Source organism: Coregonus lavaretus (genome assembly GCF_964263955.1).
Source record: "Coregonus lavaretus genome assembly, chromosome: 1".
Taxonomy (NCBI): Eukaryota; Metazoa; Chordata; class Actinopteri; order Salmoniformes; family Salmonidae; genus Coregonus; species Coregonus lavaretus.
In genome coordinates, this window is record NC_139988.1 from 38,849,489 (window position 1) to 38,871,271 (window position 21,783).

At 46.1% G+C, this 21,783-nt stretch overlaps 1 pseudogene across 1 annotated transcript in view; it reads left to right on the plus strand.

Moving 5' to 3' along the window:
- Nucleotides 1-4,255: 4,255 nt before the first annotated feature.
- Nucleotides 4,256-21,783, plus strand: part of LOC311133148 (serine-rich coiled-coil domain-containing protein 2-like) — a 115,706-nt pseudogene continuing 98,178 nt past the window's right edge. Inside the window, exons 1-3 of the transcript in view lie at nt 4,256-4,278; nt 8,582-9,963; nt 10,334-10,542. The product of the transcript in view is annotated as a serine-rich coiled-coil domain-containing protein 2-like (transcript). The remainder of the gene's footprint in view (nt 4,279-8,581; nt 9,964-10,333; nt 10,543-21,783) is intronic.

Sequence of the window (21,783 nt, forward strand, 5' to 3'; positions counted from 1 at the left end):
GATGTGGACACCAAGGAACTTGAAGCTCTCAACCTGCTCCACTACAGCCCCGTCGATGAGAATGTGGGCGTGCTCAGCCCTCCTTTTCCTGTAGTCCACGATCATCTCCTTTGTCTTAATCACGTTGAGGGAGAGGTTGTTGTCCTGGCACCACACTGCCAGGTCTCTGACCTCCTCCCTATAGGCTGTCTCATCGTTGTCGGTGATCAGGCCTAACACCGTTGTGTCGTCGGCAAAGTTAATGATGGTGTTGGAATCATGCTTGGCCACGCAGTCATGGGTGAAGGGGGAGTACAGGAGGGGACTAAGAACGCACCCCTGAGGGGACCCCGTGTTGAGGATCAGCGTGGAAGATGTGTTGTTGCCTACCCTTACCACCTGGGGGCGGCCCGTCAGGAAGTCCAGGATCCAGTTGCAGAGGGAGGTGTTTAGTCCCAGTGTCCTTAGCTTAGTGATGAGCTTTGAGGGCACTATGGTGTTGAACGCTGAGCTGTAGTCAATGAACAGCGTTCTCACGTAGGTGTTCCTTTTGTCCAGGTGGGAAAGAGCAGTGTTGAGTGCAATAGAGATTGCGTCATCTGTGGAACTGTTGGCGCGGTAAGCAAATAGGAGTGGGACTAGGGTTTCTGGGATGATGGTGTTGATTTGAGCCACGACCAGCCTTTCAAAGCACTTCATGGCTACAGACGTGAGTGCTATGGGTCGGTAGTCATTTAGGCCGGTTACCTTGGTGTTCTTGGGCACAGGGACTATGGTGGTCAGCTTGAAACATGGAGGTATTGCAGACTCGGCCAGGGACAGGTTGAAAATGTCAGTGAAGACACTTGCCAGTTGGTCAGCGCATGCTCGGAGTACACGTCCTGGTAATCCGTCTGGCCCTGCGAACTTGTGAATGTTGACCTGTTTAAAGGTCATTCTCACATCAGCTACGGCGAGCGTGATCACACAGTCGTCCGGAACAGTTTGTTCTCTCATGCATGCTTCAGTGTTGCTTGCCTCGAAGCACGCATAGAAGTCATTTAGCTCATCTGGTGGGCTTGTGTCACTGGGCAGCTCGCGGCTGGGCTTCCCTTTGTAGTCTGTAATAGTTTGCATGCCCTACTACATCTGACAAGCGTCGGAGCCAGTGTAGTAGGATTCAATCTCAGTCCTGTATTTACGCTTTGCCTGTTTGATGGTTTGTCTGAGGGCATAGCAGAATTTCTTATAAGCGTCCGGGTTAGAGTCCTGCTCCTTGTAAGCGGCAGCTCTACCCTTTAGCTCAGTGCGGCTGTTACCTGTAGTCCATGGCTTCTGGTTGGGGTATGTACGTACGGTCACTGTGAGGACAACGGCATCGATGCACTTATTGATGAAGCCGGTGACTGATGTGGTGTACTCCTCAATGCCATCGGATGAGTCCCGGAACATATTCCAGTCTGTGCTAGCAAAACAGTCCTGTAGCTTAGCATCTGCGTCATCTGACCACTTCCGTATTGAGGTAGTCACTGGTACTTCCTGCTTTAGTTTTTGCTTGGAATCAGGAATCAGGAGGATAGAATTATGGTCAGTTTTGCCAAATGGAGGGCGAGAGAGAGCTTTGTACCCGTCTCTGTGTGTGGAGTAAAGGTGTTCTAGAGTTGTTTTTCCTCTGTTGTTAGAAATTAGGTAAAATGGATTTAAGTTTCCCTGCATTAAAGTCCCCAGCCACTAGGATCGCTGCCTCTGGATGAGCATTTTCTTGTTTGGTTATGGCTTTATGCAGCTCGTTGAGTGCGGTCTTAGTGCCACCATCGGCTTGTGGTGGTAAATAGACAGCTACAAAGAATATAGATGAAAACTCTCTTGGTAAATAGTGTGGTCTACAGCTTATCATGAGATACTCTACCTCAGGCGAGCAAAACCTTGAGACTTCCTTAATATTTGATTTTGCGCACCAGCTGTTATTAACAAATAGACACAGACCGCCACCCCTTGTCTTACCTGAGGCAGCTGTTCTGTCTTGCCGATGCATGGAAAAACCAGCCAACTGTATATTATCCATGTCGTCGTTCAGCCACGACTCGGTGAAACACAAGATATTTCAGTTTTTAATGTCCCGTTGGTAGGATAGTCTGGAACGGAGCTCATCCAGTTCATTCTCCAATGATTGCATGTTGGCCAATAGGATGGATGGTAGAGGCGGGTTACCCACTCGCCGACAAATTCTCACAAGGCACCCGGACCTGTGTCCCCTGTATCTGCTTCTTTTCTTCATGCGAATGACGGGGATTTGGGCCTGGTCCGGTATCTGGAGTAAATCCTTTGCGTCCGACTCGTTAAAGAAAAAATATTTGTCCAGTTCGAGGTGAGTAATCGCTTTACTGATATCCAGAAGCTATTTTCGGTCATAAGAGACGGTGGCAGAAACATTTTGTACCAAATAAGTTACAAGCAACGCAAAAAAACACAAAAAATAGCACAAGTGGTTAGGAGCCGTACAACGGCAGCCATCTCCTCCGGCGCCATTCTTCTATACAGTGGTAGATGAGGGAGTGTGATGACGTGTATGCCGGCTTACAGTTTGTGTGAAACTATCAATCAGATGAGGGAGTGTGATGACGCTTATGCTGACCGGCTTGCAATGGCAGACGAGAGACATGCATTTCTTTTGCCTAGTGATCCATCAATGATTTGGTTATTTATTAGCTATAATAAAACCAACCGTTCGAAATGCTAAGTGATAATCGGTTGTCTTAACCCAAAATAGGTTTACTCCAATATTTGCATTGCTTTTATCTTGATTTTAGATTTTTATTTTCAAAATCCACAAGTAATCCAACAGTAAAACTTACACAGTTTCACAGAAATTGTTATTGCCAGATTTTTATTTACATTTTAGTCATTTAGCAGACGGTCTTATCCAGAGCGACTTACAGTTAGTGAGTGCGTACATTTTCATACTGGCCCCCCGTGGGAAACAAACCCACAACCCTGGCGTTGCAAGCGCCATGCTCTACCAACTGAGCTACAGGGGACACTGAGCTACTGAAATCTTAAACCCTGTTACTTTATTTGGCTCCAAGTCACTTACTTTATTTATTGAACTTAACATAGCCTTACAGACCACCTTTTTGGTATTTTGTACCAGTTTCCATCACTGTACAAAGGCATGGTCCTCAAGCTATGGGAGATGGCAAAACATTTAATAATAATAATAATTGATTGGACTTTTCTAGACACTCAATGCTTTTAATGGTGTAAGGGGAAACTCACCACCCTAATCCCACTTGCATACTCTTTATTTTTCTTTATTTTATTGGCCCATCCACCCCCCTCTTCGAAGGACAAAAGTAACTTTGTTTTTACATTTTTGTTTTTTACAGATATGTTGTTACATATACAGTACCAGTCCAAAGTTTGGACACATACTCATTCAAGGGTTTTTCTTTATTTGTATTATTTTCTACATTGTAGAATAATAGTGAAGACATCAAAACTATGAAATAACACATATGGAATCATGTAATCAATTTTTTTTTAAACAAATAAAATATATTTTATATTTGAGATTCTTCAAAGTAGGAACCTTTTGCCTTGATGACAGCTTTGCACACTCTGTGCAGGGAGCGATTGACAGACAGAGAGGAGCAGCTAATGGATATACTAACGGAGGAAGTTATTTCTGATTTCGGGTTTCGGTCAGGGCCGGGCCTTAAATTTGGCAGAAGCAATCACGCCTGGGTAGGGTAGAGCCTGAACATCGCGGGCATGGGTAGGGCTTAAAATTCATGCCCGTGCAGGGCTTCCTTCTATTAACATATCTCCCCTATTCATTATTTAATTAATTCATTATGGTCTGATAGTCTGAGTTGACCAACTCTTGAGCCACATTACACTATAGTTCCCATAATTTCTATAGTTCCCATAATCTTTTTGAGGGATTTCTCTGATGATGGACAATGAAAAAACAATGGTGCCTGTGTGCATGGCCCTTACACTTGGACGAGCGACAAGAGAGACATTGTCTAGCAGCTTATCCCATCACACGCACATGAAAGAAATTTACCATACAATATCCCTGTGTCTGATAAGCCTGACATGCAAATCCCCCTCCTCCATGACCCTCTGACCTTCTTATCTTCTTAAGGGGAGTGGCACGTATAGCAGCAGCAGCAGGGTATTAAGAACAGCACTTATTATTATCATTATGTAGTGGGCTGCTTTGTGCGTCTGTGTGTGGGCGTGTGCTGCCTCGATATAGCCTCTGTTCTGGAGCTGATCCAAATTATTAGTAATGGGTCTGGAGCTGATCCAAAGGTGCGGACTCCGACCGCACAACCTTCACTTTACAGGGTAGGGGCCGGGTGGGCATTCCGCCTCGGAGGCAGATCCGGCTCCGGGCGTGACGACCTCATACTCTCCGCCTCCCTGTTGCGCCCCTGGTCTGGTCTGGACCTCGGCGCGCTGCTTCCCCTCTCCTTCCTCCCACGATACGCCAGGCCCTGTCTGGACCCTGGTGTGGGAGACCCCGAACCTGGAGAGGGGCTGACGTCATGGTCTGGACTGGAGCCGCTGACCGGAGCTGGATCAGGCACCGGTGGAGCGGACTGCTCTGGCTCCGGAGTGGCGCAGCTGACCGGAGCTGGATCAGGCACCGGTGGAGCGGACTGCTCTGGCTCCGGAGTGGAACAGCTGACCGGAACTGGATCAGGCACCGGTGGAGCGGACTGCTCTGGCTCCGGAGTGGAGCAGCTGACCGGTGCTGGATCAGGCACCGGTGGAACGGGCACGGGCCGTGCCGGACTGGACAAACGCACCACTGGTCTGGTGCGAGGAGCAGGCACGTGCCGGACCTGACTAGGAACACGCACCACTGGCTTGGTGCGAGGGGCAGGAACGGGCCGGGCTGGACTGGCGACGCGCACCACTGGCTTCGTGCGAGGAGCAGGAACAGGCCGGGCCGGGCTGGCGATGCGTACCACTGGCATGGTTCGAGGAGCAGGAACAGGCCGGGCCGGCGACGCGCACCACTGGCTTGGTGCGAGGAGCAGGAACAGGCCGGGCCGGGCTGGCGACGCGCACCACTGGCTTGGTGCGAGGAGCAGGAACAGGCCGGGCCGGGCTGGCAACGCGCACCACTGGCTTGGTGCGAGGAGCAGGAACAGGCCGGGCCGGACTGTGGAGGCGGACTGGAGGTCTAGAGCGGAGAGCTGGCACAACCCGTCCTGGCTGGCTGCCCACTTTCGCACTACACGTGCGGGGTGCTGGCACAGGACGCACTGGGCTGTGTACGCGCACTGGCGATACAGTTCGTAGAACTGGCGCAGGATATGCGGGACCAAGGAGGCGTACTGGAGACCAGGAGCGTTGAGCCGGCACACCCCGTCCTGGCTGGATGCCCATCTTCGCACGGCACGTGCGTGGTGCAAGCACAGGACGTACAGGACTGTGCCGGCGCACTGGCGACACAGTACGTAGCTCCGCATAACACGGAGCTTGCCCAGTCATACGCCTCTTCGCGTGAGTACGGGGAGTTGGCTCTGCTCTAACCCTAGGCTCTGCCAACCACCCTGTGTGCCCCCCAATTTTTTTTTTCTTGGGGCTGCTTCTCGGCCTTCCTCCTCGACCGGCCTCCTCCGTTTTGCCATTGCTCCTCTCCTGCCTGGGCATCTAACTTAGCCCATGGTCATTTCCCCGCAAATATCTCATCCCATGACCACAAATTGTCCACCTGTGACATGGCCATCCGCTCCGCCTGGGCACGCTGCTTGGTCCTTGTTTGGTGGGATCTTCTGTCACGTTCGTCTAATGACGGGTCAGACCAAGGCGCAGCATGATATATGTACATGTTTATTAAACCAAATAAACACAACGACAAAACTATAAACGAAATGAAACATGAAGTCCAAGGTAGCACACACAACATACCTTACACGGAACAAGATCCCACAACTCAACAGTGCCAATAGGCTGCCTAAGTATGATCCCCAATCAGAGACAACGAGCGACAGCTGCCTGTGATTGGGAACCACACCGGCCAACATAGAACTATACATACTAGAATGACAACCATAGAATATACACAACACAGAATATACACACCCTGACTCAACATATATGAGTCCCCTGAGTCAGGGCGTGACAAGGCTATTAAAATAACTCAGTCTAATCACTGTGCATGGCTGAGCGCTTAGTGGCATAGGCCTGCAGGCTACATCAGAAACATTTATTTTATTTTCTTTGCACGTGAAATATTTGGCCTTTTATAAACACATTTCATGCAATTCTACTACACTTAATATGACTGGAGACATTAGCAGAATATATTTTTTGATATGACAAATGACAGGGCCTACTCTGCTGATACTGACAAACAGATCAATAAAAATGACCTTGTCTTGAATTCAACCATCTAATCTAAGCCTACGAGAAGGGGATACACAAATTGTACAATATTACGTTAATCTAGCCTGGAGGAAGACATTATTGTCCCAAAAAAAACTTTCCAGTGGCACTGACACAATGATAATCTGTTGAGAAAATGTATGAACATTACAGCATAGGACAAAGGCCTCAATTGAATAAGGGGCAATTACACTGGAACGGAATTATGCTGAGACTCCGATTTTTCACTTTAAAATGTATGCCAAACAAACAACATTTACTGGAAAAACTGTGCAAATGCAAAGTTTAGTAACATAATTACTGTATATAATCTCCCGTATATAATCTCTGTTACCAAATGTTGTATCTGCATAGTTCTTCCTGTAAATGTGTTTTTGTAAAATTTTCTGTGGAATTTGTTCAAAGTAGCATAGAGTTGTACGGTTTGTTAAACTTTGAAATCAATGGTTTTTGTTTGATTTACATTTTCAAGTTAAAGGTCAGCGTAATTCCGTTACCTTGGCATTGCCATAGGACAACCTGCTGTGTTGACTATTGGTTGTTCCAGGCCAACAATATATTTAATCTATATATGAAGCTAGAACACCTGAATGAATTAAACACAACCAAACAATCAACAGCCCTGATGGTATAGGGGAAGGGAAAGGGGGATACCTAGTCAGTTGTACAGCTGAATGCATTCAACTGAAATGTGTCTTCCGCATTTAACCCAACACCTCTGAATCAGAGAGGTGCGGGGGGCTGCCTTAATCGACATCCACGTCTTCGGCGCCTGGGGTATAGGTGACCTGAAGAAGTGATATTCTAACATCAGGTGTGCTTTGTATTTGTTGTTTATGTACAGTAGGTTCACCAGCTGACCTTTATCAAGACACCCATGTCGACTGGATTCCCACTGTGAAGATGAGCAATGCTGCAGCAGTACGATTTCTACTTCTACTACTTCCTTTTCCAGATATGATGGTCGTCATGACAAAAGTTCCCTCTTAAACTGAATGAAGGGTGTAGCAATAACTGCTGATTAAACAGAAACACAGTTTCACATTAATATATTTATGTACACATGTATGAATATATAAAATGTAATTTGGAACAACATGTAAAATACTATTGTTTATGATATTGTAAACACACTGTACTTTAATAATAGGCTATATTGTTATATGGGTGAAATAACAAATATTTTGTGTCATCTCTGCTTTGCCTTGCCCCATGGAATAAAATGTATTTCTTATAGCCTAACTATTCTTTCTTTCTTTTACAATTTAAAAACATTTAGCGTAGAGAATGTAATTGTTGTGGTAGTCTTTGGCAAACCATCTTCATTATCACGGTGGCACCTCCAAGTGCCACTCAGACCTTCTGGGAGAAAAGTATCTGGCATTGAACTTGGTAGTAGTATTTGTGTGTATGTTTTAAGCTAAGGATCCCATCATCTCCTGCTTCCAGACATTTCACTACCTATATTACAAGGGTTGGATTTGCACTAAACAATTTCATGTCAGCACAAGGTACAACTCTGGTATAATGATTAGCGTCATATACATTGTCTACTGGTGTCGTTCTTAAATTGAGAACATATAGCTCAACAATATGTAAACAGTTTGAGAGTTAAGCTATTCTCTCTGCTTCAGATGCACAATGTCAAGGGCTGCATTGCAAATGCCCATAAGGCTAATGCCATCATACTGTAGGCCTATGGCCCATTATCATCAGCTACAAAATGGGTTCACATGGCTGATATCCTGAGAGAGAGTGAAATTCAAATAAAACTAATTGGAGAGCTTACAACTGAACAAAAAGGTCATGTTTATCTGAGAATACAACACAGAAACACAGACAAATTAGAGAGCAATTCCCTTCCCCTCTTTATTGCAGAATTGTGATCTGTGATTAATCAACATTGACACTAGTTCATCTTGAATAATAGTTTTAAGTTAGCAATTAAAATAAGTTGATGTCGTTGTCAGTGGGCAAACGTACAAAATCAGCAGGGGATCAAATACTTTTTTCCCTCACTGTACGTTTTCGTTAGAAGACCGATTTTCGGGATGTCTCATGGTCTGACAAACAGACTTTAGTACCAATTTTTTTAGTACCTAAATTTCATTTTATCTCTCTCTCTCTGTCTCTCTTTCTCTGTGTCTCTTTCTCTCTCTTTCCCTCTCTCTCTCTGCAGCCCTGTGTGACACTGTGCACCTCCATGACTGTGCAGGCAGCTGTTGGAAAAGAAGGCTCCCATCAAGCCTGCCATGGTGTCCAGACTGCCTATGTTCGGGGTCCGACCAGCCACAGGGGTCACCAGCCCCCTGCCCAATGGAACCACCCAGCCCACCCCTCCACCCCAAGATGGCAAGACCACCCCCCCAGCAAGACCCAGTTGGGTGGTCGGTACCTCTTCCTTCTCTCTAAAATGGAGAAAAGACGGTGGTAGTACTCCCACCACCACCACTAACCCTGAAGATGGTGCATGTCCAGAGGAGCGAGGGGACAAGACCCAGACTCAGCGCTCCACAGGGGGGAGGGAGATCAAGAAACCCTCGCCATCCACCCCTAAGGGGGTCAGGAGGTCTGGTTTGTCTGTGTCCTCTACTTCTACCCCCAAGGCCATCCCCCGTCAGCCCACAAAGACAAGCCCCAAGGCAGGGCCCAGACAGGGGCAGAGCACCTCCCTCTGTGGGGGCCCCAAACCAGGCCAGAATGGAGCTACTGCTGGCTCAAGATGGTCAGGCTCAGGCCTGGTGAGGCCCCGGGCCAGCTCCAGCTTCCCTCGCAGCAGCTCTAGAGACAGCCTCTGCCAATCCAGTGACAGCCTTAAGTCCATCGTGCAGGACAGCATGGTGCGCTCACAAAGTTTCACCCACTTCAAGCAGATCCCATCCCCGACCAACCTGCCTATGGCATCCTCCTTTTCCTTTAATCGGACAGTGGAGCTGGCCAAGCCTCTGGCCAACACTCAGCTACAACCACCCAGGACAAACCACATCAAACCCCCCCAGATGTCGAACAGAAGGCTGGGCCTGGGGATGGGCCTCGGCCTGGGGATGGCGCTGGGGCTGGGACTGGGGATGGGGATGGGGATGGGGATGGGGGAGCTTCAGTATCCTAGGAGACCCTCTTCAGCCTGCTCCCCCTCCACAACCCCTAGTGCCCTGAAAAAGCCTCTCCTCCCCAACTGTGTTCTTAACAAGCCCTCTGCTCTGGGCTATAGACTGACACGGTCTGGCCAGGCCAAGCAGCAGAAACCCCTGTTTACAGGGAGGGTGACAGGGGAGGTCAGGTCTGGAGGGGTGGGGGGTGGGGATAGGGCAGAGTCAACCCCCCTCACCCTCATCCCAGATCCCCTCAGTGACAGTGACAGGACCTCAGGGGGGCAGCTCAGGGGGACAGGGGAGGGGCTAGAAGACATGTCTCTCTCCTCAGCCTCATCTCTCTCTCGAGGAGACACCAGCGAGGAGTTCTTGGATGACTTTGATAACCTGACTGATGGGGACGGGGATGTACCTGACAACAGGAAGAGAGGTAGTACTGCCACTCAGATCCGCCTGCGTAGCTTCCTGAATGAGACCATGGACTGGGCTGTGATGGGCCTCTCAGGTAGGCTTAAAAAAAACCCTGCTAGAATCACATCGTCTTCACCTTCCGGAGACACTTGAAACCCCACCTCTTTAAGGAATACCTGGGATTGGATAAAGTAATCCTTTTTTTAAATAAATAAATAAATAAAACATATTGTAAAGTGGTTATCCCACTGGCTATAAGGTGAATGCATCAATTTGTAAGTCGCTCTGGATAAGAGCGTCTGCTAAATGATGTAAATGTAAATGTACTGTTGTGATTTGTTATTACTAGTTGCCACAATTGACAACTCTAGTGCTCTTAATAACACTACTCCAGTCCCGCGATTCCTGACAGTCAGTAAAAGGTACAGTATGAACTGTTTGACCTGTGTGTGTCCCCTGTGCAGGGCAGAAGGAAGAAGTGGGGGTGAGGGCATCCCTTGGCATCAAGTCCCCAGAGAGGGGAGACTTCCTCCAGAGCAGCTCATCTCTGGAGCTGTCCCTCTCCAACAGCTCAGAGGGCACCTACATGTGGGACGAGGAGGATCTGGATCCCCTAGGACGGAGCATGCACCCATGTGAGCGCTACGACGACTCAGACCACCTCAACAGCATAGTGAGTCAACGCTTGGTTTGCCCCAGGGTACCAAATTCATACACACATGAAAACACCTATACTACCGGTCAAAAGTTTTAGAACACCTACTCATTCAAGGGGTTTTCTTTATTTTTACTATTTTCTACATTGTAGAATAATAGTGAAGACATCAAAACTATGAAATAACACATATGGAATCATTTATTAACCAAATAAGTGTTAAACAAGGTAGGGGGGGTGGGGGGTATACAGAAGATAGCCCTTTTTGGTAAAAGACCAAGTACATATTATGGCAAGAACAGCTCAACTAAGCAAAGAGAAATGACAGTCCATCATTACTTGAAGACATGAAGGTCAGTCAATACGGAAAATGTCAAGAACTTTGAAAGTTTCTTCAAGTGCAGTCGCAAAAACCAAGAAGCACTATGATGAAACTGCCTCTCATGAGGACCGCCACTGGAATGGAAGACCCAGAGTTACCTCTTCTGCAGAGGATAAGTTCCTTAGAGTTACCAGCCTCAGAAATAAATGCTTCACAGAGTTCAAGTCACAGACACATGTCAACATCAACTGTTCAGAGGAGACTGTGTGAATCAGGCCTTTATGATCGAATTGCTGCAAATAAACCACTACTAAAGGACTCCAATAATAAGAAGAGACTTGCTTGGCCCAAGAAACACGAGCAATGGACATTAGACCGGTGGAAATTTGTCCTTTGGTCTGGAGTCCAACTTGAGATTTTTGGTTCCAACCACCGTGTCTTTGTGAGACGCATTGTGGGTGAACGGATGATCTCCGCATGTGTATTTCCCACCGTAAAGCATGGAGGAGGAGGCGTTATGGTGTGGGGGTGCTTTGCTGGTGACACTGTCTGTGATATATTTAGAATTCAAGGCACAATTAACCAGCATGGCTACCACAGCATTCTGCAGCGATACGCCATCCCATCTGGCTTTGGCTTAGTGGGATTATCATTTGTTTTTCAACAGGACAGTGACCCAACACACCTCCAGGCTGTGTAAGGGCTATTTGACCAAGAAGGAGAGTGATAGAGTGCTACATCAGATGACCTGGCCGCCACAATCCCCCGACCTCAACCAAATTGAGATGGTTTGGGACGGACCGCAGAGTGAAGGAAAAGCATCCAAAAAGTGCTCAGCATATGTGGGAACTCCTTCAAGACTGTTGGAAAAGCATTCCAGGTGAAGCTGGTTGAGAGAATGCCAAGAGTGTGCAAAGCTGTCATCAAAGCAAAGGGTGGCTACTTTGAAGAATCTCAAATATAAAATATATTTTGATTTGTTTAACAGTTTTTTGGTTACTACATGATTCCATATGTGTTATTTCATAGTTTTGAAGTGTTCACTATTATTCTACAATGTAGAAAATAGTACAAATAAAGAAACACACTGAGTAGGTGTTCTAAAACTTTTGACCGGTAGTGTATATTTACCTGGCTGGTCAGATACAGTAAGAACAAAAATAGAGTCATGAGAGTCATTGTTTAGATGTGGCAAAACTGACAATATCGTTGGAGGGTTTCATTGTCCACAATTGCCTTATCTTCCACCTAGCATTCACTTGATATAGTATCACTGACTAGTAATGATGTACTGTCATTTATGTATCATGCACAGTACAATACATACTTATTTCATCTGATTGACTAGTGTTGTTATTCACCAGAGGCCTGATACAGTGTGTACCTTTATAATAATAATAATAATAATATGCCATTTAGCAGACGCTTTTATCCAAAGCGACTTACAGTCATGCGTGCATACATTTTTGTGTATGGGTGGTCCCGGGGATCGAACCCACTACCTTGGCGTTACAAGCGCCGTGCTTTGACCCTATTGTGTCAGTCTTGTCCTCCCAGCATGCCTACCTGCCCTTGATCCCGCTGCTAATATTTGGTTAATTGGATCCTTAATAGGCATTAGGAGAACAAAGACTTGGGACAGAAAGGTAACAGGAATGCCAAGGCTGCCAGCCACCCACTCCCAACCAAGGTCTCCCTCCCTCGGGGTTCCCAGATTCTGGAACGTCTGCATAGCTCCTTACAAGTCACATATGATCTCCTGAAGATAATCAGACTGTTTTTCCTGTTTTCCTCTCTGCATTCTGGTGCCATTGGCTCTGGAATGTTTAAAAAGCTTAATGACAGGGATTTAAATAAGTTAATCAGCTTTGTATTTTCTTCCCTCCTTCTGGGGTTTACCATTACATGTAGACACGGAACTGTTGTCCTAACAGTGATTTAAAGACTACTGAGACTGTGTGTATTGATGAGAGAGCTGTCTGGGGATGCCAACTGTTCTGAGTGGGTGACTTTCTGACTAGAAAATCATTGTACAGATACAATTACAATAAAATAAATATTGTGTCTGGTAGGCTTAGTAGGATAAAGTCCATCTAACATACTGTGTCATAATTGTTTGGCCTATTAGAAAAGTCAAAGCATCCTTGAGATTTGCTGCATTAGTTTGGAACATTTGATTCAGTGCATACACAGCAAAGTAAAGCATGTATGTAGGGCAACACCTTGTGGGCAACTGGGCAAAGCCATTGTTGCACTAATAAAGAAGTTTAGATTGAGTAGAAACACAACAACCTTCAACACATTCAATGTTGTGTATCATTAAGACTATTCCAGATAAATAGTTAAGAGAAAGTTATGATAAAGCGGGAGCAAGGGAGTTAGACAGAGAACGAGATAAATATGAATGGAGTGGGAAAGAGAGTCGTCTGCAGACTGATTAGCTTCATGGGAAGTCTGACTTTGAAGTGTATCTGGTATATTAGATAATAGAGAGAATTGGCTCATTAAATAGAATGAGTCTAACTCTCTTTCTATCATGTTATAATGTAGGAATAGACAATGAATACCAGTCTGGCACATAGACCAGAAGAAGGATGTAAGACATGCAGAATAATTCCTGGGCTGGGTATTCCAGAGGGCCTGGTACCCTGCCCTGCCCTGTCCTGAACTGACATCTAGACAGATAAGTATCTTAACAGACAGCTTTGATGATCTGTCGTCTGGCGTTGGATTAACCAGACAAACGTCTTATTATCCTGTGTTGTAAAAGAGCTTCATAACACTAATGAGAACAGAGTCAGAAAACTCTGTTTTTCCCAAGACAATTCAAATCACAGTCATCATCCTAGTTTAGCTGTCTTGCAATACATCTATGACTCCACTTGATGGCAGTGTGAACTTATCCTAGGACACGAGTGTGTTTGTGTGTGTGTGGTTGTGGTAAGATTCACCTGGCTTCCATAGTGCACTGTTGATGATTTCCTATAGCCTACTGTTGAGAAGTAGACTGCCAGCTTCTCAATTAGAGGTCTTCCTGGCCTTATATAAGATGATTTGAATGCATTATAATGGCATTACTTTAATCTTCCGGCTAGCCAATTGCATTCACCACTGTCCACCACATATGCACAAGCTTAGATGAATCTCTCTGAGAACAAATCAAGTCCATATCGTCACTTACAGTGAGTCAGGGGAGTGAGAGGAAGTGGACTCCTTCAGAACAGCTGCATTAACAGACAGGTTCTGGTTTGTTTTAACCAAATCTCTATTTTTATTGAAATTACATGCAATTTTGTTGGACTCGAGTGATAGTTTTCTGTGAGCGTGCGTGCGCACGCTTTCTCTTTTCCATTCCTCTCACTACATGCACACGTACAAGCAGTCTGCAGATGAAAGATGGCACTTGTCTGTTTTGTAGATAATAACAAATATTTGTTATGTCCTAAATGGGCTATAATAATATGAGAACGGATAATATTTATTTGGCTCTATTTGGACACTGTAGAAAGCATTGTCCTGAGAAAACATCAGTATCACCACAATGGGAACGAAAATGCACGCTCATGGAAAAGTATCGAATCTAACAAAATGAAATATTACATTTCGGATAAAGTTAAGAATGACACAATTTCATGTGTACAACACCTAAAGACCTGCATTACTATACTGGGAGCTTTGCAGTTTCAAAAAATGTTTACTTGGGTGTTTTTGGAGACTTTGTTCATGTTTTCTGTGTGCCATCATACTGCCAAATGAGCCTGCGGAGGTCTATCGCTAGTGGGGTAAGTTTCTCAAAACCAAGTGAAATCACAAAAAAAGTATCTGAACACTTCTATATCATGCCATTTAATCAAACATAGAGATTTGGTTAAAAATAGGGTGTGGAAGACATATTGTAGAGTGGTTGTCAGTATTAATTCTAATGTACCTGAAAATGGTTATTTTCCCCTAAATACAGTAACTGATTCACTTTGATTGACATAGGAAAACAGAATGTGAAGCCCCTCTCTCTTCTCTTCTTTTCTCTTACTCTTTCCTTGGGCTGTTTATTCCTTATTCCTGCAGGTACCTAGTATTTGTGGTGTTTTTATTTTAACACAGCTTCTCTCATGTGAGACACCCGATGCTGACAGGTGTATAAAATCGAGCACACCGCCATGCAATCTCCATAGACAAACATTGGCAGTAGAATGGCCTTCCTGAAGAGCTCAGTGACTTTCAACGTGGCACCGTCATAGGATGCATCCTTTCCAACAAGTCAGTTCGTCAAATTTCTGCCCTGCTAGAGCTGCCTCGGTCAACTGACAGTGCTGTTATGGTGAAGTGGAATTGTCTATGCGCAACAACTGCTCAGCCGTGAAGTGGTAGGCCACACAAGCTCACAGAATGGGACCGTTGAGTGCTGAAACACTCACTACCGAGTTCTAAATTGCCTCTGGAAGCAACGTCAGCACAAGAACTGTTCGTCGGGAGCGTCATGAAATGGGTTTCCATGGCCGAGCAGCCAGACACATACCTAAGATCACCATGCACAATGCCAACCGTCGGCTGGAGTTGTGTAAAGCTTACCGCCATTGGACTCTTGAGCAGTGGAAGCACATTCTCTGGAGTGATGAATCACGCTCACGCTTCACCATCTGGCATTCCAATGGACGAATCTGGGTTTGGCGGATGACAGGAGAACGCTACCTGCCTGAATGCATATTGCCAACTGTAAAGTTTGGTGAGGGAGGAATAATGGTCTGGGGCTGTTTTTCATGGTTCGGGCTAGGCCCCTTAGTTCCAGTGAAGGATAATCTTAACGCTACAGCATACAATTACATTCTAGACGATTCTGTGCTTCCAACTTTGTGGCAACAGTTTGGGGAAGGCCCTTTCCTGTTTCAGCATGACAATGCCCCTGTGCACAAAGCGAGGTCCATACAGAAATGGTTTGTCTAGATCGGTGTGGAAGAACTTGACTGGCCAGCACAGAGCCCTGACCTCAACCCATCGAACACCTTTGGGATGAATTGGAATGCCGACTGCGAGCCAGGACTAATAAGCAAACATCAGTGCCCGATCTCACTAATGCTCTTGTGGCTGACATCTAGTGGAAAGTCTTCCCAGAAGAGTGGAGGCTGTTATAGCAGCAAAGTGGGGACCAACTCCATATTAATGCCCATTATTTGGAATGAGATGTTCGACGAGCAGGGACTGACCATCAAGGACTGACCATTCATGATATCAAAATTATACTTTGAACCATGTTTTGAGGCTAAACAGTGTTTGTTGACATTTACTTTGTTTACAAACATTGTAGTGAAACAAGCTTATATTTTGGGTTCTGATGGGGTATTACAGATGAACTAAGCTCATAAGGACTTTATAAGTTATCTTCTTCAAGAATCAATGGGTAGGCTACATATCATTCATTTATATGTCAAAAAATTTATGTAGCAACTGCAGATTGCCCCATTAAAGGTGATAGGCAAAGGTATCCATATAAATTCCATTTAGACTTAAATAAGCTTCAACAACATTTTTGTACATCACGACATTTTGGCCGTCATTCCGACTTTTTGTTGAAGGTGTCATATTCTGGCAATAGAATGCGTGGATGACATCAGTTCACAACCCTTACTGAATGCATGACAAGCTACATACATGGCTTTTCTAAGTCCTTTTCCTTTTAAGAAATGACATAAATGATACTGACATGATGTGGAGATGACACTTGTATATCTGGGGAATAAACATTGATGTAAATGTGTCCCGTGTAGCTCAGTTGGTAGAACATGGTGTTTGCAACACCAGGGTTGTGGATTCAATTCCCACGGTGGACCAGTATAAAAAATGTATGAAAATGTATGCACTCACTACTTTAAGTCGCTCTGGATAAGAGTGTCTGCTAAATGACTAAAATGTAAATAATAATCACGAATACTGATAATGAGTTATACTGTATGATCTAGCTAGTTAGTTAGCAATTGCCAATCAATGTCATGGGCTGCCATTCAAACAGCTAGTCAGACAACTAGCTAGCTAGCTAAATATCAGAGTTTCTAAAAAACAAATTTGATGACACAACACATGTATAATAAATGCTAGCTGATAAATGTATTTTGTTTCCCAAGAACAAGCTAGCTAGCTAGCCAGCCATCGGTGCTGCAAGTAGGCAGCTAGCTAGCTAACTTTCCAAAATGTGGCTAATTACCAGAGATTGTGCTGGCTACCTACCACTCAGAGCCCGCCATCCTGCAAAGCTACACAAGAGACCGCTTCAGGCCCTTTGGCAAAGAGGCCTTGAAGCAGCGCTTCCAATTTGAGGAGTTGAGACATAAAAAGGGTAGCGTCTCCTCTATTACAGTAAAATAATGTCTCAATGTCTTTCGGTGTCCATTTGAACGATTCTGTTATACCAAACAAAATTGGTCTGGGGTCAAGTCAAGGTTTTTTCAAGATCAGTGTAATGGAGGCAGTTTTCAGGGAATTAGGCACATTATGTGAATTAAGACATTGCAATGAGATTGGTATAGTGTGCAGTCTGATAATATGCCAGGGCATGCACAGATAGGTTTGTTTTCCTCCATCTTCTTTCCAGTTTATGCACAGCAGCTTTTTTAGAACGTAGATCACTGTTAAATCAAGGTGCAGAGGGTTTGAAGGAGATCTCCCAATTCAAATCAAAGCAAATTTTATTTGTCACATGCGCAGAATACAACAGTGAAATGCTTACGTACAAGCTCTTAACCAACAATGCAGTTTTATAAACATGACTGTAAGTCGCTTTGGATAAAAGCGTCTGCTAAATGGCATATTATTATATTATTATTATTAGTCGAGGTAATTGAGGTAATATGTACATGTAGGTAGAGTTATTAAAGTGACTATGCATAGATAATAAACAGAGAGTAGCAGAAGCGTAAAAGGGGGGGGGGGGGGGCTAATAGTCTGGGTAGGCATTTGATTAGATGTTCAGGAGTCTTATGGCTTGGGGGTAGAAGCTGTTTAGAAGCCTCTTGGACCTAGACTTGGCGCTCCAGTACCGCTTGCCGTGCGGTAGCAGAGAGAACAGTCTATGACTAGGGTGGCTGGAGTCTTTGACAATTTTTAGGGCCATCCTCTGACACCACATGGTATATAGGTCCTGGATGGCAGGAAGCTTGGCCCCAGTGATGTACTGGGTCATACGCACTACCCCCTGTAGTGCCTTGCATCGGAGACAGAGCAGTTGCCATACCAGGCAGTGATGCAACCAGTCAGGATGCTCTCGATGGTGCAGCTGTAGAACATTTTGAGGATCTGAGGACCCATGCCAAATCTTTTCAGTCTCCTTAGGGGGAATAGGTTTTGTCGTGTCCTCTTCACGACTGTCTTGGTGTGCTTGGACCATGTTAGTTTGTTGGTGATGTGGACACCAAGGAACTTGAAGCTCTCAACCTGCTCCACTACAGCCCCATCGATGAGAATGGGGGCGTGCTCGGTCATCTTCTTTTTCCTGTAGTCCACAATCATCTCCTTTGTCTTGATCACGTTGAGGGAGAGGTTGTTGTCCTGGCACCACACGGCCTGGTTTCTGACCTCCTCCCTATAGGCTGTCTCGTCGTTGTCGGTGATCAGGCCTACCACTGTTGTGTCATCGGCAAACTAAATGATGGTGTTGGAGTCGTGCGTGGACATACAGTCATGAGTGAACAGGGAGTACAGGAGGGGACTGAGCACGCACCCCTGAGGGGCCCCCGTGTTGAGGATCAGTGTGGCGGATGTGTTGTTACCTACCCTTACCAGCTGGGGGCGGCCCGTCAGGAAGTCCAGGATCCAGTTGCAGAGGGAGGTGTTTAGTCCCAGGGTCGTTAGCTTAGTGATGAGCTTTGAGGGCACTATGGTGTTGAACGCTGAGCTGTAGTCAATGAATAGCATTCTCACAGAGGTGTTCCTTTCATCCAGGTGTGAAAGGGCAGTGTGGAGCGCAATAGAGATTGCATAATCTGTGGATCTGTTGGGGCGGTATGCAAATTGGAGTGGGTGTACGGTTTCTGGGATAATGGTGTTGATGTGAGCAATGACCAGCCTTTCAAAACACTTCATGGCTACAGTTGTGAGTGCTACGGGTCGGTAGTCATTCAGGCAGGTTACCTTTGTGTTCTTGGGCACAGGGACTATGGTGGTCTGCTTGAAACATGTTGGTATTACAGACTCAGACAGGGAGAGGTTGAAAATGTCAGTGAAGACACTTGCCAGTTGGTCAGTGCATGCTTGGAGGACACGTCCTGGTAATCCGTCTGGCCCTGCGGCCTTGAGAATGTTGACCGGTATAAAGGTCTTACGCACATCGGCTACGGAGAGCATGATCACACAGTCGTCCGGAACAGCTGATGCTCCCATGCATGTTTCAGTGTTACTTGCTTGAAGCGAGCATATAAGTAATTTAGCTCGCCTGGTAGGCTTGTGTCATTGGGCAGCTCGCGGCTGTGCTTCCCTTTGTAGTCTGTAATAGTTTGCAAGCCCTGCCACATCCGACAAGCGTCGGAGCCGGTGTAGTACGATTCGTTCTTATTCCTGTATTGACACTTTGCCTGTTTGATGGTTCGTCGGCGGGCATAGCGGGATTTCTTATAAGCTTCCGGGTTAAAGGCCTGCTCCTTGAAAGCGGCGGCTCTACCCTTTAGCTCAGTGCGGATGTTGCCTGTAATCAATGGCTTCTGGTTGGGGTATGTACGTATAATAAGTGCGTCATCGACGCAGTTATTGATGAAGCCAGTGACTGACGTGGTGTACTCCTCAATGCCATCGGAAGAATCCCGGAACATATTCAAGTCTTTGCTAGCAAAACAGTCCTGTAGCTTAGCATCTGCTTCATCTGACCACTTTTTTATTCACTGAGTCACTGGTGCTTCCTGCTTTAGTTTTTGCTTGTAGCAGGAATCAGGATGATAGAATTATGGTCAGATTTGCCAAATGGAGGGCGAGGGAGAGGGAGAGCTTTGTACACATCTGTGTGTGGAGTAAAGGTGGTCTAGAGTTTTTTTTTCCCTCTGGTTGCACATTTAACATGCTGGTAGAAATGAGGTAAAACTGATTTAAGTTTCCCTGCATTAAAGTCCCCGGCCACTAGGAGCGGCGCCTTTGGATGAGCGTTTTCATGTTTGCTTATGGCCATATACAGTTCATATAGTGCGGTCTTAGTGCTAGCATCGGTTTGTGGTGGTAAATATACATCTACGAAGAATATAGATGAAAACTTTCTTCGTAGATAGTGTGGTCGACAGCTTATCATGAGATTCTCTACCTCAGGCGAGCAAAACCTCAAGACTTCCTTAGATATCGTGCACCAGCTGTTGTTTACAAATATACATAGACCGCCACCCCTTGTCTTACCAGAGGCTGCTGTTCTATCCTGCTGATACAGTGTATAACCCGCCAGCTGTATGTTATTCATGTCTTCGTTCAGCCACGACTCGGTGTAACAGTTATTACAGTTTTTAATGATGTACTCGCCTATGTTTATAACTGGTTATAACTAGGTATGACCGTGTACAAAATCAACTGGTGACCTAAAGTTTAAAGTGGAACTGACAGCGTTTTAACTACTGTGCAGATATGAAACGATCAGACAATCATAATATCAGTTAAATGTATCAAATTCCCAGTTTATGCTACAAAACCAAATTAAAATAGGTTTATAAAAAAGGTTCTATTTGACTCAACATTCCATGACGTACACTAAGGCATTGTTGGCAGAATAGATGAATGCAGTTCAATGCATGTGTCACGAACGCTGAGTGTGGATGTGGTGTAGGGAATCAAGCGCAGGCACACAAGAGTTCGTCAACAGTCTTTAGTGGTGCAAAATAACTCCAAACAGGAGAAAATAGCCAACCCAACCGGGAGGCGATAACGACAAAAACGCACACAACACAGTGCGTAAAACAAGGAAAAGCGCACGCAGCGCGGACTCTCCAAATACACAGAAACGAGAGTCAAAAATCCCATGAACACGTACAGCTGACAAGAACAATCACACATAACACCTGACCCAAAATAACGAAACTAAATAGGGAACACAATCAAACATAACAAGGGACAGGTGTTACAAACAGACAAAACCAAACAAACATGAAACATTGAACGGTGGCAGCTAGTACTCCGGAGACGACGACCGCCGAAGCCTGCCCGAACAAGGAGGAGGAGCAGCCTCGGCCGAAACCGTGACAGTACCCCCCCCTTGACGCGCGGCTCCAGCCGTGCGCCGACCCCGGGCTCGGGGACGACGCGGACGACGCGGAGCAGGGCGCGTAGGATGACCCCGATGGAACTCGGTCAGCAGGGACTGGTCCAATATGTCCCTCCTTGGCACCCAGCACCGCTCCTCCGGGCCGTACCCCTCCCACTCCACGAGATATTGAAGACCCCCCATCCGGCGTCTCGAATCAAGGATGGACCTCACAGTGTACGCCGGAGCCCCCTCGATGTCCAACGGGGGCGGAGGAGTCTCCTCTATCTCATACTCCTGGAGTGGACCAGCTACCACCGGCCTGAGGAGAGACACATGGAACGAGGGGTTAATATTCCTATAGTCAATAGGCAGTTCTAACCTGTAACACACCTCGTTCAACCTCCTCAGGACTTTGAATGGCCCCACAAACCGCCGACCCAGCTTCCGGCAGGGCAGGCGGAGGGGCAGGTTCCTGGTCGAGAGCCAGACTCGATCTCCAGGTGCGTACACAGGCCCCTCACTGCGGTGGAGATCGGCGCTCGTTTTCTGCCGACGGATGGCCCGCTGCAGATGTACGTGGGCAGCGTTCCATGTTTCCTCCGAGCGCCGCACCCATTCATCCACCGCAGGGGCCTCGATCTGGCTCTCGTGCCAAGGTGCCAGAACCGGCTGGTACCCTAACACACACTGGAAAGGGGTTAGTTGGGTGGAGGAGTGGCGGAGAGAGTTCTGTGCCATC